A 19,799-nucleotide genomic window follows, 5' to 3' on the forward strand; every position below is an offset into this window, starting at 1 on the left:
GAACCTGGAGGCAGGAGTGGACGCAGAGACTGCAGAGGAGGGCTGTATATTGACTTGCTTCCCATAGTTTGTGGAGCCGACATTTTGTAAAGGCTTATTTATTCATTATATATACAGTGTCCTGCCTGCATGCCAGAAGAAAGCCCCAGATCTCATTATAGGTGGCTGTAAGCAACCGTGTGGTTGGTGGGAATTGAACTCAGGACCTCTGGAAGAAAAGTCAGGGCTTTTAACCTCTGAGTCATCTCTCCAGTCCCAGAGCCAACATTTTTATAGAACTTAGGACTACCAGACCAGGGGTGGCACCACCCACAAGGGGCTGGGTCCTCCCCCATCAATCACTAATTAAGAAAAATGTCCTATTGGCTTGTCTGCAGCCATCTATGGAGGCATTTTGTCAGTTGAGGTTCCTTCCTCTCAGATCACTCTAGCTGTGTCAAGTTGACATAAAGCTAGTTAGTACAATGGATAATTAAGGAAAATGGCTGTAAAGGAAATTTTGCTTGTGAAATCATCTGGGACCAATGTGGCCCTTTTAGTGTCTCCCAACCAGGTGCTTGCACTAATCCACGATAGTGATTTACTTTACCTGGGCCCACTTGGCATGCTATCTGACCCAAGTCAGGTTGTTACTAGGCTACACTTCAGCCATTTCCACCCCCTTCAAAGGAAGCTGTGATATTATACAGGGCCTTTGGAAGGTTTCTGATGACTCCTGGAGCTGGGAATACTTAACATAGCCGGAGGACTGGCAGTTCTGTAATGTATGGAGAAGCTGCAGAGGAGCCAGCTCCTCCTAAGTCGTGCTGTCTGGAACTCTAGCAAGGCAACCCATGATGAGTCCAGGTTGAGGAAGTTAAGGACCACTGCCAATGCACTCATGAACTCCTGCATGTGTGTCCTCCTCTACACATGCCTTGAGAGGGTAATTTCACTATTCTATTCTTCTATTGTTTCTATTCTTCATGGGGAAAATTTGTCTGGAGCACCTCTGAAAGGCATGTGGTTCCAGTTAGGTGTTTGACCTGCACCAGAGACCCACATGACTTTAACGACAAGGCTGTGTGACTGTGAATCAATGTAAATCCATTTTGTTATATGCAACAAAGGCCTGACGGTGAGAATGGCCTCCTGGAGACAAAGTGTATTATTTTGAGAAAAGAGTGGAGGGGCTCTACATATTTCCAGGTCATGTGAAAATCTTCTTTAAGCTTTTAATAAAAAATGTATTCGCATATTTTTCTATATCCAGCCCAGCTTCAGACTGAAAACAAAATATCATAATATAATTCCTGACAAAAAAAACATGGTTAAAATTCTGGTTCCTGTACATATAAAATCAGATTTTACTGTATCTTGTGCAAGATAAGTGACCTGGAGCAATTGTCACAGTCTGTCAGCATAAAGAATCTAACCAAGTGCCAGGGATAACCCCAGCTGTGCTGAGTAAGAGGAACGTATGCTCTTTAAAATAATTCCTATGTATATGAAGACTGAGAGGGAAGAGGAAGGAGGGAGGCAGGGAAGGAGAGAGGGGAGGAAGGAGAAGAGAGGGAAACAGAGGGAAGGAAAGAGGGGGGGATATTTTAACCATACATCAGTCCACTTAAAGTTTTCTGAGGATTAGAAGTGCCTGTCATGGTGTGCCTAAGTCCCTGTCCTAGGGGACGATGCTCTTCCTTCAGCTCTAATTCCCCTGGAGGTCTTAGAGGCCTTGCTCTACACCTCCAATAACCTACCAAACTACATGCTTCAGGCAGACTTGCAGGGGAAGCAGATCATGTGTGTGACATGACATGAGCCTCCAGCACTAACAAGCTATTTGTCAAACGACAGACACTCCCCATGTTCCACTTCACCACCTCTCAAACAAGAAGAGACTTGCTGCTACCTTATGACTGTTATCCGAAAGATCCAAGTAACAGTGGCTGTCTCTCAGAATCCTCTCTGTAACCTTGCAGGTGAATCTGTCACTGCCATCTGTAAAGTCCCTCACACATACAATGACATGGTCCAGCTTCATCCTCAAAAATGTTTGAGTGGGCCCTGGCAGAGAAGCTGAAGTCAACATCCAATTTAAAATAGTAAAAGTGGATACAAAACTATTTCTGCAATGCAGTCAATTAAGTGTGTTGTTGTCGGCGGTGGTGCTGCTGGTAAAACATGTCTCCTGATACCCTACACACACACAAAAAATTTCCATCTGAATATATACCAAGTGCTTTCGACAACTTTGCTGTCACGGTTATGATTGGTGGAGAGTCATATACTCTTGGACATTTGATGCTGCAGGGCAAGAGAATTATGACAGACTAAGTCTGCTGAGTTACCCACAAGCACGTTTTTCTAGTATGGCTTTCAGTGGTCTCTCCATCCTCATTTGAAAATGTGAAGGAGTTTGGGTGCCTGAGATGTCTCACTACTGTCAAGAGACTCCTTTCTTGCTCGTTGGGACCCAAACTGATCTCAGAGATGACCCCTCTACTGGTGAAAAACTTGCCAAGAACAAGCAGAAGCCTATCTCTCCAGAGACTGCTGAAAAGCTGGCCCCCGGGTCTGAAGGCTGTCGTGTGCGTGGAGTGCTCCACCCTCACACAGAAGGGCCTAAGAATGTGCTTGGTGAAGCAATGTCTTCCCTGGAGCCTCCAGAACCGACGAAGAGCTGCAGGTGTGTGCTGATATGAACCCCTCTCCAGAGCCCTTTCTGCATATCACACTAAAAGCAACGTTTAAATCAAGCTAAAGATTAAAATTCAAAAACAAGAAAAGGAAAATATTTGATTGGCCCAAACGTGTTCAAGACCCTGTACTGGGTGCTAAGGCCGCAGAGCTGAAGAGAAGCAATCCATGTTTGATGGACTCTCGGGTACTCGAAAGGTAGGTAAGTAACAGAAGTAGCAGGAGTGGTATGTAGCGTGCACGCATGGCTCAGTATGAGCAGGTGCAGGAGAAAGATCTACTAGAGCAGAGGCTATGAGAGCCACCGTACCCTGGGAGAGAAGGAAACACCTTCAGTGTGTCAACTAAATGAAAGGAAGCTGAGGGGCAGTGACCAGGGGGGCCAAGGTAAGTGAATGCCTGGCATTGCAGCACTAATGGACTGCAGCTTATTGGCACTGCTTCAATAACAAGTCCAACACAGGCAATGAGGAGAGGCAGGAAATCCTAGGCAAAGAACCCTGGTCCCTCGCCTTAATGGCAGCGCAACCTTGGGATGGCCTTGAGCTTAATGACTCTGGGCCATGGTTTCCTCATTACCAGCAGCATTCTGTTGAGCACTGGGGATCATCAACTAATTAGCTCTGAACTTCTGAAAGGCTCCAAGGAGGGTAGAAAGAACCTACTGTGTTCAATGGCAAATGGCTGAAGAAAGACCGGAGCAATCTTAAAGGGCATGGTAAGGGAAGTGTCTAGGGGTATGAAACAGTTTCAGGATTGGTGGCTTCCAGGTTTGGGTGACCCCCCCCCTCGGGTGCATGACTGCCAGTGACCTAAAGACCCATCATTAGCCCTGACTGGAAAAGCCTCCATCATTTTCCACCCCAGTACCAGGCTTTTGACCATGTCAGCCTCTAAGTCACAGTAAAAATCCACACAGTATCAGTGAGGACTGATTAAAGCAACAGAGAGCGATGAACCCTAAAAAAGCAATGACTGTTGGAGAACAGGAGAGAATATGGAAAATATAGAAGACAAAACTACAGAATATATATAACTTTTATTGAGACTAGGTTTCTCTGTGTTGCCCTGGCCGTCCTGAAACTTGTCCTGTAGACCAGACTTGCCTTGATCTCAGAGATCCACCTGCCTCTGCTCCCAAGTGCCAGGATTAAAGGCATGCGCCACCATACCTGGCCCATATATGTAATTTTTTAAGGTAGGGTCTTACTGTGTAACCCTAGCTGACTCAGAGCTCACTGTATAGACCAGGAGGGCCTCTAATTCACAGAAATCCATCTGCCTCTGCTGTATTACAGACAGGGGCCATCACATGTTGTAAAAAATGTATAAAAATTTTAGAAAGGCCAACTTAGATGGCCCAACAATAAAGACACTTCCCTTACCACCAAAACTCATTACCATGCCCCATATGGTACAAAGAAAGAATCAATCCCCACAGGTTGTCCTCAAACGGGGAAAGCAAAAACCCAGGGAAAGTAAAAACCCAGGAAATGCTCCCTCCATAGTTTTCAGAAATGTGTGTTAGAACTTGTGCATGCCACTTACAGCTCAGCTTACAACACTACACGGGCAGCATAAGGCACTGCCGACCTTCTGATGGACTGTAAGTCTCTCCAAAGCTTTGAAAATGGCATCTTGTGACTACTAACCCTTACTGGGGGTAGAAATCTGAAGTGCCAAGAAAAGCTCAATGCACGCATAACCCTGGTGCAAAAATAAAATGAAATGGCGGTGATACGTTTTCATGTGTCCCCACCCTTGTTCTCTGTGAACACTGCAGGCGGAGAGGGGATCGGTTGAAGAGGGAGAACGAGGAGGGAGGATGCAAGCGGGAGAATGGACGCTAATGTTGCTGGAGAACCGGCTTCAGTGTTTCAGGGCGCTACTCTGTTCTACCTTAATTGCATCCAGCAGCTGACCATTCCCAGAACAAACTACTGCTCTGGACCCGTATAACCTGCCTACCTCAGCTCTGCAAGAAAGCACCCGCCCACTAAGGAGAACACATCATTCAGAAGGGCTGGGTTCATGCAACAGCCCCCAGTGTCAGGAAGGAGCTCCCACAGCTTCTGGAAACTAAAAGGCCAGAGTGGCTGCAGTCCAGCAAGCCAGGACAGAATGACTGGAGGCAGACTCAGAAGTGAGCAGATATGTTTACTGAGTATCCAGTAATATGTTTACTGAGCTCTCAATAGATTCTAGAGACCATATCAGGCTCCGGGGATATAGAACTGTAAAGTTAAATGAATAAAGTCAGTAGAGCCCTTCCCATAAGATACTTAGGATCTTCTGAGAAATAAAATGAACAAATACTATACAGATGTTATCCTTTTATTTGGGGGGGAATATGTTTTAAGATCCCTTAAACTGCATATAGTACTAAATCCTAGATATACTGGGTTTGTTTTGTTTTGATATACTGTTTTTATACATGCAATCTAATTGTAACAGCAAGAGATGAGCAATAACTAATCTACAATAGAACTGTAACACATTACTGCAATAAAACCACCCGCATCCCTACTCTTGTGTCTCAGATCCATTATTTAGGAAAACAAGAGTTACTTGAACACAAGCATTGTCCAACACCACACCAATAAATGGGACAGCAGAGATGGCTAACAGTCATCTTACACAGTATGGATACTGTGGATAAAGGGATGATTCATATCCCAGGCAGAATGGGTCAGGAAGATACAAGATTTCATCACACATCAACAACACACAACCTGCAAGTTTATAAATTGTTTATATCTGACATCTTCAATTTTAGGTTATGGATAACTGAAACCACAGGGATACCACTGTAATATTAGGGCTTATGAGATGAGAACAAACGAAGGAAGGAGAGCAGGGGATGGTGTGAAGAGATGTGATCTGAACAAAGATTGCAGGGAAATGGGAAATAAGCAAATCCAAAAGAGCGGTTCAAGGGGAAATACAGGTGCACAGGACCTGAGGCAGGGGAATGCGCGCGAGTCTCAGAAACAGTGCGGAGGCGAGCTGGCATAACTGTCACAGTCTTTGCTTCACATGGCTGACCTGGGCCATGATCCAGGTGAGTGACAGCCTCAGCTGGGAGAAGACAGGTCTGCCAGGCAGAAGGGGACAGATCTGACACATACTCCTCATTTGTTTTCAGTTTCCATGTGGGTAAACTGGCCTGCAGCAAGATTGGGCCCTCCTGTTGCTGTGTTATTGACTGACTGGGCCTCCTTCTTGCTATATTATAGACTGGGCCTCCCTGTGGCTATATTATGGACTGGGCATTACTTACTATATTATGGACTGGGCCTCCCTGTGGCTATATTATGGACTGTGAAGCTGTCATTTCCAACATCAGGGAACTTGATTTGGCTTAAATGTCAGAAGCTCACACTCATTTCTGTCCAGCTTTATTCATTCACAGGCTGTATTTGGGGAGTGGGGCCTCTTTAAAGAAATGCAAGACGATATCAGGAGGCCTGGAAAATTACCCTCAACATGTCTTGCTCAATTACCCTCCAGATGCTCATGTCCAAATCTCATTAGGCTGAGCTTCTGGGTCAGTCAGTGCCTAAGAGGATATTAAAGCATACACAACGGCCTCCTCTCCCCTCACCCAGATGGTACATAGAGAGCCTTTAGCTCAATTAACATACCTGCCATATTCAATCACTAACAACATCCAACTGAGACACCATAAAGCCATGATCCAGGAACTTATGGATTCCTGCCAGGGAAATATGGAATATAAACAGACTATCACACGACCATCTTTGGAGTCCCAGAGTTGACTAAGAAAGAAAGAAAGAAAGAAAGAAAGAAAGAAAGAAAGAAAGAAAGAAAGAAAGAAGGGAGGGAGGGAGGGAGGGAGGGAGGGAGGAAGAAAAGAAAGAAAGGAAGGAAGGAAGGAGGAAGGAAAGAAAGAAAGAAAGAAAAAAGAAAGAAAGAAAGAAGAAAGGAAAGGGTGGGAGAGCCAGGTCAGGCACCGAAGCACACCTGGGAGTCCCATGCAGACAAGCCCAGCCCACCCCAGGGAAGCCATCCATATAGATCACCTGGAGACAAAACACATGAAGAAGGCCCCAGCAGAAAGCCCTACCCCTGTGGTCAAAGGGAACACTGCTCTCCAGTTTCCCAGCAGCAGACACGAGGAACTACCCAGGACAATTGTTTAAGAAAAACTAAAGACTGGAAAGAAGCCACTTTTGTTCCCTTGGTTTGTTTCCTTCTGACGCACAACCAGCAACGGTCTCAATGATATCCTAAGAGGACAAGTTTCACATACAGTTCCAAGGGACAGCAAGGAGAGACAGTGCACAGAGGGCATTCAAATGACGTCCGCATAAAGTTCATGGCTCAGGACAAAACCCATGTGTACTTCAGGACATGATGAAGACTATACTTAGTCTTTAGCACAACTTTTTGTTTGTTTCTCTGTTTTTGTTTTTCAAGACAGGGTTTCTCTGTGTAGCCTTGGCTGTCCTAAAACTGACTTTGTAGACCAGGAGTGCCTTGAACTCAGAGATCTGCCTGCCTTTGCTCTCTGAGTGCTGGAATTAAAGGTGTGTGCAACCACGCCTGGCTCCTTACAACTTTTTTAAAAAATGTATTCTATGTGTCTTTCCACCCACTCATTTCCCAATCCCTTTACATTTACCCTCTGGCCCTGCACACACACCCCACAACTAAAATAAAATTTAAAAGAAAAAAGGGGAAAAATTAAAAATTTCACCATGGAAACTGCAGTGTGATACAATAAGTCACACCATAGATCCCTTTGTCCATAATCTTTACCTGCAAGGGTTCTTTGCAAAGAGTCATTGGTCTGGCTTAAGGCCTCTGTTTCTATTACACTATCGATGCTGGGTCCTCACTAGGACTCTTCCTGGATATTCTGCTGTTACCCTGTGTTGTGGAGATACTATACCTTTGCGTCGGTGGGTCAGATCCCTTCATGTGCTCCAGCAGATCATAGATGGGGTGAATATTGGGACAGGCCAAGTCATAACCCTGAGTCTGGGCCTGTGCAGCTGCAGGAATGGTCTGCCAGATGAGAAATGGGGACAGCTCTCCCATGTTTACAACTTTGGGGCTGGCTCACTAATACCTGTTACTAGGGTTGGCTGTCCCACTCTTATGACCACAGAACTAGGTCTCCCACCTATCCCAAACAATGATGGAGTGGGGGAGTCAACTCTCCCCCACCCATGCTGCCACAAGACAGATGAGAAGTGGGGACAGCTCTCCCATGCTCACAACTTCAGGGCTGGTTCACCTACCCCCTCCTAAACAGAGCTTTCTTGTCACCACAGCTTTTTAATGGGGTAAAAGTTACTCAAGTGGCATTAGTAACACTAGACAAAAAGGATGATCAAAATGGAAAAAATAAACTACTAGAGAAAATTAAGAATATCACATTTCAATATCTGTAAGATGAAACCCAGATGTTCTCAGGGAAAAAAATTGACTTAACTGCATTTATTAGGAAATAAGAAATTGAAATAGACACAATTCAAAATTTTTGAAAAGAAATTAAACTTTAAAATTCGGAAGATTAACCAAAACTAAACTCAATCCAACTGGTTGAGGTGGCACAGGATTGGAATTAGAAAGCAGAGACAGGAGAATCAAAATTCAAGGCCAATCTGAACTATATAGTTGTGGTAATTTGGATGAGAATGATTCCCATAGGCTCATGTTTGAATACGTGGACCCAGAGGGTGGAACTGTTTGAGAAGGATTAGGAGGTGTGACCTTGTTGGAGCAAGTATGTCACTGGGGATGGACTTTTCCATTTCAAAAGATTTATGCCATTCCCAGTGTTCTTTCTTTGCCTCCTGCTTGTGATCAAGATGTGGGCTCTTAACTATTCCTGGTGCCATGCATTTGCTCCACCATTGTGGACTTTAACCCTCTGAAACTATAAACCCAGTTATACACTTTCTTCTATAAGTTGCCTTGATTGTGGTGTTTTATTACAGCAATAGAAACATAACAAGACAGAGTGAATTTAAGACCAGCCAGGGCTGCAAAGGGAGACACTGTCTGAGAAGACAGAGAATAAGGTGTTAATTTTTCCTTTAAAACTTATGTATTACTGGAATTGTTAGAGTCAGAACTAAGGCCCTGGCAACCCTAATAAGCTAGACTTGGCCACCCATCCTCAGTATGCCAATGAAACACATGAGTAACAGCACAGGAAGGAGATTTATTCTGGTGCCCACAATGGGAAGAAAGAAGGACCTAAAGAGGTCCAGGGACCCAAGTAAAGCTTAGGTCCTGACATGAGGTTTGGTTTTAAACAGAGGGCAGAACATATACATAGCTAATCAGTCTCAGTCACGGTGTGGTTTTGCTGCCATTGACCCATCACTATCTGCCCCAGTCTCTACTGCAAGGTATTTGACAGCCTATGTGCATCTTTACTTAGGAAACAAGTTCCCCTCTGAAGACCCTTCCTTCTCCCAGCCTGAGACCCCTGGGGGAATTCCTGTTTCTTTAGGTCCATTGTTTCAATGATTTGATAGCCAAAGACAGGGGCACAAATTTGTCTACTATCTTCATGCCTAGCAGGAGGGTTACAACCCAGGAACTAGTAGAGGCCAGATATAAATGATGGGCCTATTCCTATTTAGCAGGGAACACAGAGTAACCTAGATATAGCATTTTCCCTGTCTCCTGATTTGCTCCTCTGAAAAGACAGACACCGTGTGCTGGGGAGACAGCTCTGTGCAAGGATGAAGACCTGGACTTAGATTCCCCAGCACCCAGATAAGAGCCAGGCACAGCCCTCATCTGTGACACTAGCACCAGTGAGGCAGAGACAGGAGAGTCCTGAGAGCTCACTGACCAGCCAGTCTAGCCCAAACAGCAAGCTCTAGGTTCAACAAGAACTGTCTCAGAAAATAAGGTGGAGAAAACTAGACAAAGGTACCTGATATGGATCTCTGGCCTCTACATATACACACGCACAAATATGAGCATCCGCATACACACACACATACACACACACACACCCTCCCACCAGTCTGCTCTAGTATGACCTCATCTTAACCATAAATTACATCTTCAATGAATCTAATTTGCAAATGATGTACTGGGAGTTAGGACTTCCATATACAATTTGTGGTCACGTAAAAATCCAGCCTATGACACTAGGTTTGCTGACAAGCTGTTTTCTGCATATATGTTGTTAATGTGTTGTGACTAAAGTGACTGAAGTGAAGACACATGAATATAAAGACACTGAGTGCTTAAAGAAATGAGTCAAAGATAGGATGTGGCTCAGCGGGAGGGCACTGGCCTTACATGTATCACAAAGGCCTTGGGTTCAATCCCCATCACCACACACACATATAAATCAAATATAAAGCCTTCATAAAGGCTAGCGATCTAGATATATGAGGAAAAAGGAAACTACAAATCTGGAACTCTGAACTGTGTTTCACTTTTGCTATACTTCAAAGCAATCAAAACAAAGAAACCTAAAAGTATAAAGGATGCATTGTGAGTGTGATTTATATCAGAAACACTAATTTTGGAACTTCAATTAACTCATAATAAAAACAAAATTTAACTCTTGGCCGCACATCAAGCCAAGATGTGTGTTTTAATGGGTGTTTTAAATTCCTTGATTAAAAGAAGCTTTTCTTAAACTTAGGAAACATTATAAAAAGAACAAGCATGGAAAGATGCATCTGATATGTAAAATTTTCAAGCCACAAATATTGGATTCTTTCTCAAAAGCTGAAACTTATTGGAGAACAGGTTGAACGAATAAGATCCCAGCCATTAGGACCAACACAGGAGGAGCATTTTAAAAAGACATAACCAAATTTATCTGACTTTTGCTTTGAATGTATGTTAACATCTATACATTGTTTTGCCTCACATGTGAACCTTGATGTGACCGTTATAAATACAGTCAAGCCACCTTATCCACGAATTCTGTGTGGCTGCATTCAACCAGCTGTGGATCAAATGATAAGACGGTTGGAATTTGCTTCAAAATAAAGGGAAGGGGCACAGGTTAGGGAAAGGAGAGTGTTGTTGGAAAGAGGTAAGTCTCGTTAGATTCTGCCCCTGCTCTTGTATACTCTGGTAATGTTTGCTTTTTCATGTTTATTGAGGCACATATGTTAGTGTGTTAGTGTGTGTGCGCATGTGGAAGCCAGAGGTTGACATCTGGTCTCTTTCATGGGTTGTTTTGCCTTTCATTTGTTGTGATGGGGTGTCTCAGTGAGCCTGAGTCTCATTGGTTTGGTAGGTGAGATTAGGGAATCTGCCCGTTTCTCCCACATCTCCAGTTACAAACTTTTGTCTTGATTTTTATGAGTTCTGAGGCTCTGAACTCAAGTCCTCACGCTGGCACAGTGGATACCACATTCAGAGCCAACTTCTGAGTCCTTAGTAATTTTTTAAAAGACTCAGAATATTCACTTGAGAAAACTTGCAGTATTCATAGGGAAAAATATTCCAACAATTCACATGAACAGAAACGTGTGTGAAGTCACTGAAAGATATATAGAAAAATGCTCACAGAAACTCTCAAATACCAAGTCAGTTGGGATGGATTAACAAATTTCAATATGTATACATAGTAAAATAGTATATAATGAGAAAGAATATTTACAATTATACACAACAAATAGGCTCATAAATGAGAAGCTGGATCCAACGAAGTACATCTGGGGTGCCTCTACCAGGAATAACTAATCCTTGCCACTGAAAGTTGGCAGAGTGGCTAGCTATTCTTGGCAGTGACCAGAAAGCAAGTATTAGGTGTGGCCTTATGGGAGACAGGTTCTCTCCTTGCTGTGGATGTGTGACATGTGTGACAAGTCAACTTGATAGCTTACCCATGTTGATCTGTACATATATTTTATTTTGACATTTTTGAACTGATTTTTAAAAAGTAAGAAATTACTATAATTAAGAGTTTCAGCTAAGCTCCCAGATGACACTGAAGCTGGGGTAACAGTGAGCTAACTACTCCAGACATATCAGGAATTTTTAAGAGGCTGAGTGGAACTGCACATACCTCTGTGACCTCCTGCACGTAGCCATCTATGGTCAAGAACGTAGGTTTTCTTAGTGATCCCTTACTTCCTACTATCTCTGAAACCTTATGTGGACACGTCACAGCCTGTCTGACATCCATCTACCTACAAACCCTGCCCTCCCAGCTCATCTTCCTACCCTCTGGGGCCTTTTCTGAGTCCATATCTCAGCTTGCATCACTCAACCTCTCCCTGCTTCTGGGATTCAACTACACACTCTCAGTTCAAACACCAGTCCCTCGGAGGAACCTCTTCTCATTTCTCCACCACTATCAGTCAGAACTGCCCTGAACACACCAGTCATACCTCGGAATCTAGCCTGCCTGTGTCAGGCTGACTTGGGGGGAGAGGGGCCCTAATCAGTTTGTGAGCATTTGCAAGGTAGGTAACTCAGCCAATGCTCTCAGTCAGATAACACCAGGCTCACACCCCGAAGGAAGGCTTTTCAGAACTGGAATGTGAGTGCTTGGAATCAGATGAGCCAGGTTACAAGCTGGTTCACTAGATTAGAAATTTCACTGAGAGAAGAAATTGAGGCTTAGCATCTCTGAGGTGCACAGGGTTATTGAGAGAACTGAGAAAGAATGGAAAAGATGTGGCAGATTGAATGGGGACCATTAAAATGACACATCCAAATCCCAACCCTAGAACCTGCAGATGTTATTTGTGGAAAGTCTTTATATACATTTAATTTATGAGTAAGTATCCAGAGATGAGTGCATCCTGGGATAGCAGGACCCTAAAACGAGAAGGAAGGACAGTTAGCAGTGACCCCACACGGGCCAAGGGACACTTGGCACCAGCAGACTGGAGGAAGTCAGCTGCATTCTCTCCTAGGGCCTTAGGAGGGAGCAAAGTTGTTCCTAGGCCTTGATTTTAGACTCTTGACTTCTGGCTGTGATAGAAAACTCTAGAGCTGATGTAAGTGTCCCAGACTGTGACAATGTGTTACCACCATGCTGTAAAGCCAATAAGCAGAGGTCATATAACTGCTTCTCTTGTCTCTGTGAGCTGGGGAACCTGACATTAGTCAATGCATGATTATAAACATTCTAATGTTATTGGATAAACAAATAAATACCAATGAGTGTTACTATCAAGTGTTATTCTAAGTGCTTTACAAATACCACTTACTTAATACTTAAATACAGTGTCCCCCAAAGTAGATCCTGTTATTAACTGTCATCTTCTAGAGGAACTGAGGGATTACGTAACTCGCTCACCATCACAGAGCTAGTAAAGTTCGGAGGCTGATCCAGGGCCCAGGCTCTTCACCATCACTCAGAGCACAGAGTTTTGTAAATCTAGACCCAGGCCACACAGTGAGTGAGGTTCTGATCTCCCATGCACGTGAACATTCATTCTGCTTGGGAGCTCCGACCTGGCACTGCCCTAAGCAGGTCACACTCCACAGCTGCTACTCCAGGGACTCAGGGCCAGTTTCCCCGCCAGGCTGGCTTTATCCTGCAGCTGTCAGCCCATGTTTATGCTCACACTAATCTCCTACTTCCTACAGAGGCTGGGGAAAACTCCCGAAGCATTCCAGTCAGGGCAGGGCCCCACAGAGCAGGAAGCTCTGCTTCTAGAGCCTTTTGGACTTTTCCTGCTGCTTTCTAGTAGCTTACAGAAAGACAGGTTCACATTTCAACCAGAGACTTTGTGCACGATGAGGTAAGACAACAGTTGGCAGGACACTTCTTGCAGTTTGGCTGTGTGGTTGTGCTATGAAGTTGGAGACACAACACAGGACTGAGGTGCTTGCCATACTCACTGCTCACCCAAGCACCCACACACACATATGCAGGTGTGCGAGCACACACACACACACACACACACACACACACACGGCACTAGGGACCTTGCAAGTACAGTGTGGATGAAACATCTCTATCCACAGAGTCAGCAACATTGGTCAAGGGTCAGCATGGAAGCTAGCAAGGTGTCTGTGTGGATAAAGGCGCTGGCCACCAAACCGGACAATTTGTGTTGAATTCCCTGGAACCTATGTGGCGGAAACAGGAACGACTCCTACAAGCTGTCCTCTGATTTCCATATGTGAGCTGTAGGCTTGTGCACAAACACACACATAAATAAATGTTTAAAAAAAAGGTGATCAGTGTGGTTTTGGGTCATCAGCACCAGGGACATTGAAGCACTCTCTCGATCCTTTTGAATCTCACAGCTGCAACCAGTTTCTTGGCTAGCTGCAGGTCCTGGGCAATCCACTCAGTGCTGTGGCCTCAGCCTCAACTTATGTAGAATGAGACACTAAGAGGACTTGTAATCCTGTAAGGTTTCTGGGATGAAAGGAAAAGAGGTACAGGCTGCCCAGCACAGAAACTGACATAAGGAGGAAGGAACAAAACACGTCAGTTCTTGCCTTGGTGACCTTATTTTTGGCAAGGTCCAGTGCCAACATGAGTCACGTGATCTCTAAAGGACAATGACTGCTTTGTATGAGCTAGGAGGGAACATATAGGTGCTATAATCTAGTGGTACCTAGATGTTAGCACAGGCACACCTGTTGGACTGTCCACCGGTTAAGTCATTTCCTGGAATCCCCTCTCTCTGCTTCTGATGTTGTAGTGACAACAATGGCTCGAAGCAGCCGGGCCCACTCAGCACTGCCCTCACCATAGTTATTGAGAGGATCTATGGTTGCTTGGCTTCCCTAGGTGTTTAGAATTGAAGATGATCTGCACAGCGATGGCTCGAAGCAGCCGGGCCCACTCAGCACTGCCCTCACCATAGTTAATGAGAGGATCTATGGTTCCTTGGCTTCCCTAGGGGTTTAGAATTGTTGGCTTTCTCCAGGAAGCTAATATGAAACCTGTAGCATGGCAAATATATTCTATACAGGAAAGACTGTGGGAATTGAGAGTAGGGCCAAACGGTGAGACTGAGAGGAGGGAGGCAGGAGAAGCTAAGGTCTCCAGGAGTTCTGAGAGGAGGCAGAGAGCATCTTGACAACAAGGCCATCTCATGCCTCACCTGAGTGCCATGGCACAATCCTCCGTCCTGATGTTCAACTTTTTTGATCACCTCAGCCAATAAGTTTATTTAACCAAAAGATAGAGAGTGTCTATACTCCAAGATCCTGAGGGGATCCCAAACTCCATGGGAACTTTGCCTCACTCACCCTCATAGGCCAGTTCTACCCCCTAGCCAACGCCACACCCAGGTGCACCAGATTCCAGGGGCAAACCAGATTAGTCTGGAAATACTTTTGGAAATAGGTCAACCATTCTAAAATTTAATTCAAGAATATGCTAGAGCAGGGTGAACAATTATTTTAGAATATTTCATAAAACTAAAAGCAGACTGTCTTTTTTCTTTGCTTGCTTCCTCAGAATGACTAAGTCTTGCAACAAACTCATCTTGCCACATATGAAAAGGCTATCACTTCTCATATTGTCTCATGGTTATTTTAACTCTTTCTTTTTAAAAAAAATCGTGGTTGTTCTTCTTCTCATTGTTTGTAGTATTTGTTGCAATACCTAACCCATGGTTATTTTAAGAGCACCATATTAAAATAAACGGAAAACCAGTTGACCCACAGGAAGCCAAGGACTAATGGAGAAACAATGAGTCTCAGGAAACAAAGGTCTCCCAGTCTGCCTTTTCCTAGCAACTTGAACACGGCCTCTTTCTGACTCAGTTCCCCAACCTGCAAAGAAACATATGATTATCACCAACATCCCACCTATGATCATCACCTACCTCAAAAAAATGTGCAAGATTTCAGTGGGTTAGCAGGTAGCAAAGCAAGCCTTGTGATTAATTATCGGGGACAGCAGTAAGGAACAAAGAAGCAGAGAAAATCCAAGAGCCTGTTAGATGTGGTCATCCTTGTGAGGAGAGAAGACCACTCAGAATGGCAGTAAGCCCTGGGTCCTGGCGCCTGTTCTGCTACTGGGAGGTCTGCCAGCCAGCCATGGCCTGGCCACCCTGGGAAGTCATAGAACTGCTTCCAACAGGACAATTCTATGTAGAATGTTCCCAAGGGCGCAGCAGAAAGGGCATTTAAACGATGCCCAGGGAGTCATCTCTTTCCCACGTCCCTTCCCTGCATCAACTGAAGCATCATATTTGGCAAACTTTTCCTCTCAGATAATAAAGTTAATAGCAACCTCAATTATTGATTCTTCTTGGTGCCAGTCAGGCACGGTTTTAAACATAGGCTTTGCATACAACAAATAAGAATTATAAAGTGGGTTATGATCACAGTCAGAGTCCATCTGCAAGAAACAAAAGATCTGAAAGTTTAACAACTTGGCCTTGATCATCCCTGCAGGACATTGTAAACACTAAGATATAAGCACAGTCCTTAGGAAATGGATACTGCTTACATTGCCTGCATTTTCCCCTTACTTCCCACTTCATTATATGTTTATAGTTATCCCTCATAACCACTGGATGAGCATCCTCCTCCATGTGATCTATGATGAGACTCTTCCCCAAACCCAATTCCACTTAGACTCTGGCTTACAACAGCCAACAGAAACACCACAGAAAGCTGGGATGTTCAATAAATGTGCCTCCAATGAATGTTGCCTGTTCTGCCTTCTTTCCAGCTTTGGTTCTTATTGACCCAGGCTAAACTATTTCTAGGAACATGCCCCCTTGCTCACTGTGGTGGCTTACATAAGAATGGCCCCCATAAGCTCATATATTTGAATACTTAGTCATCAGAGTGGCACTGCTTAAGAAGCAATAGAAGATGTGGTCCTCTGGGGTTGGTGTGGCCTTGTTGGTAGAACTATGTTACTGGGGGCGGGCTTGAGGCTTCAAAAGACCAATGCAGGCCCAGCAGCTCTCTTTCTTCTGCCTGGGGATCGGATGTCGAACACTCAGCTACTTCTCCAGCACCATGTCTGCCTTTGTGCCACCATGCTTCCTGCCGTGATCATAATGGACTAAACCTCTAAAATTGGAAGAAAGCTCCATTTAAATGCTTTATTTTATAACAGCTGCCTTGGTCACACTGTCTCTTCACAGCGATAGAACACCAACTAAGACATCCACTGGTACAGGCTGTCTGTGCTCCTCCCAAATTCATAAGTCGAGCTCCAGTCTGTTGGCCTTTGGAGGTATGGACTTTGGGGAATAAGTATGTTTAGAGGAAGCATATAGGCAGAACCCTCACAGTGACATTTGTGCCTGGTAAAGAGAGGAAGAGAGGGAGGTTGTGTGTTTGAATGTCTGTTTCTATCTCCAAGCACATATCAAGGAAAGGACAGACAAACACCCAGCAAGAAAACAACTGTTTACAACCCAGGCTGTGGGTCCTATCTGAGGCGCAATCTGATAGCACCTGATTTCAGACTTCCCAGCCTTCAGCACAGTGACACCCAAGGTGACACACAGCTTTCTTCTCACTGAGCCTCAGGTTAGCACGCAATCTCAGTTAGGTAACTCCAAGCCAGGAAGATGTTCATGAGATAGCCACACCAGGTCCTAGAATATATTGTGTCATGGTTCAGTTACCCATATTCTTTTTTTTTTAGTTAGAAACAAGCTTGTTTCACGTGTCAATCCCAGCTCCCTCTCTCTCCCCTCCTCCTCTGCCCTCCCCACCAGGTCCCCCAGTCCCCACTCAATCTCCACTCTGATCCCCAGGGAGGGTGAGGCCCTCCATGGGGGATCTCCAGTGACTGTCATTTCATCCAGGGCAGGGCCTAGGCCCTCCCGCAAGAGTCCAGGCTGAGAGAGCATCCCTCATTGTGGGATGGGCAGCCAGAGTCCATTTGTATGCCAGGGATAAATACTACCCAAGGCCCCATAGATTACCTAGGCCTTCTCACTGACACCCACCTTCAGGGAGTCTAGGTCAGTCCCATGCTTTCCACACAGCCATCAGTCTGGGGTCCAAGAGCTCTCCCTTGTTCAGGTCAACTGTTTCTGTGTGTGTAATCTATTCGTGCCTATTCTCTTTTGTCCGAGAAATAAAACTCTGTCTCAAGTCCCAACAAAGCAAGGCCGTTCCATCTCAACCCTCTTCAGAATGTAACATGGGCTTCTCTCAAGAAATTCAAGTGATAACTCAATAAACTATTTTTGTTGGACAGAGGATACATGGCAAGCAGAGAGAGAGAGAGAGAGAGAGAGAGAGAGAGAGAGAGAGAGAGAGAGAGAGAGAGAGAGCACGCCCAGACTCCAATGTTATTCCTTCTCCTACCACTCCTCAGTAGACACAAAACTATTTAAAGACCCTCTACTTTCAGGCAGAAGCACAGACCCATGGATAATGCATTCTGTCTTAGGGTTTCTATAGCTACAATGAAGCAAGTTGAGGAGGAAAGGGTTTATTTGGCTTACACTTCTGCATGATATAGTCCATCGCTGAGGGAAGGCAGGACAGGAATTCCAACAGGGAAGCAAACTGGAGGCAGGAACTGATGCAGAGGCCATGGAGGGATGCTGTTTAAAAGTTGCTCCTCATGGCTTTCTTATAGAACCCAGGACCAACAGTCTAGGGGTGGGACCACCCACAACAGGCTGAGCCCTCTCCCATCAATCACTAGCTGGAATCCCACGGAGGCTGTAGTTTTCTCAATTAAGCTTCCCTACTTTCAGATAACTCTAGGTGTGTCAAATTGACACAAAACTAGCCAACATACCATATATCAACATATTATATTTGTCTCAAAGTTTTCTGTTTAGATTAATATTCCTCATGATTTGGTGCCTATGAAATTTATGGGCTCCAGATAGAAGCCATGACTATTTCATTCATGTCCTTGGCAATATAAAGCACTTAGGGACACTTGGAGACTATTATGAAATCTAGTGATTGGGTGGAACAATGGAAAAGAAGCTGGGATGAGAGAAGAAAATAGAAACCCTAAGGTGTCATGTGTCAGATTCAGCATTGTGTTCTGGAAACGCTAATAATTCTCCCCTTCCAAGGGAAAACTGTTCTGCTTCGATCTGCTGCTACAACTCGGGTGTGACTCACTTCACTATGATGAGACCAAGCTACCAGCTAGGCTAACACCTTCAGAATGTTCACATTTACACTCTTCAGACAGCTCTTCTCTAAGCTAACAATGTTGCGTGACTCACTTCACTATGATGAGACCAAGCTGCCAGCTAGGCTAACACCTTCAGAATGTTCACATTTACACTCTTCAGACAGCTCTTCTCTAAGCTAACAATGTTGCTGATGGAATTCAAAACCTTTAAAAATACCCCCAGCTAGCCTGGTCATTGAAATGAGGGCTTTGAATATGCATTGTTTTACTAAGCATGAAGAGACTTCCTATGAAATTTAGAGTGAGTAACACGGAACAGCGTGTGGAAAGAGATTATAGGATAGGCTAATTGTAAGATGTGCCATAGAATAAGATATGGCCAGCGTCATCTCTTCTGAACTCACTGTAAATTCACACAAAACAACTGAATTCTAAGCTTTGTCCATACATTTTTTTAAAAAAAGATGATTGGGGGCTGTGGAGATAATGCCTCAGTTGGAAAATATCTGCCACACAATCATGAGGACCTGGCTGGATTGCCAGCACCCGTGTACAAGACACATGTGGCAGCATGCAGGTATCTAACCGGTGGAAAGCAGTGAAAGATATCCAATGTCGTCAGTCTCTAGCATCCACACATACATGCACCTTCATCCATATGCAAAAGTGCATATACAATCACTAGAGATGCGCACACAAATACAAATGTTAAGATAACTAGGAGCCAGGCTATAGTGGTGAAAACCTTTAATCCCAGCACTTGGGAGGGAAAGGCAGGTGAATCTGTGACTTCAAGGCCACCCTGGCCTACAAAGTGAGTTCCAGGACAGCCAGGGCTGCAGAGTAAAACAAAAGTAAAAAAATGACTAGAAATAGTAGGAGTTACCTGTTTCTGTAGTAACATTCATAGTAAATCTATTAAAAAATAAAGATAGCTATTCCAAACATATATTATGAAATCAACGCTAACAACTAACCTCTCCTGTTTTCTAATTTCATCTTATGGATTTCCAACTTTGTTCTTCTAATCAGTGACAGAAGCAGTAGTGTTATTTCAAGATCATCTTCAGTGGCAGTAAAGGCCCAGACTGACTTATTT

The 19,799-nt window shown here is 44.4% G+C and overlaps 1 protein-coding gene and 1 pseudogene across 8 annotated transcripts in view; one reads left to right on the top strand and one right to left on the bottom strand.

Moving 5' to 3' along the window:
• Prom1 (prominin 1) overlaps positions 1 to 19,799 on the bottom strand; it is a 103,874-nt gene that overhangs the window by 75,073 nt on the left and 9,002 nt on the right. The gene's annotated exons all lie outside the window — the stretch shown is intronic.
• LOC101828262 lies at positions 2,114 to 2,684 on the top strand (annotated as a pseudogene).

Source organism: Mesocricetus auratus, unplaced genomic scaffold, assembly GCF_017639785.1.
Source record: "Mesocricetus auratus isolate SY011 unplaced genomic scaffold, BCM_Maur_2.0 Super-Scaffold_100006, whole genome shotgun sequence".
Lineage (NCBI taxonomy): Eukaryota > Metazoa > Chordata > Mammalia > Rodentia > Cricetidae > Mesocricetus > Mesocricetus auratus.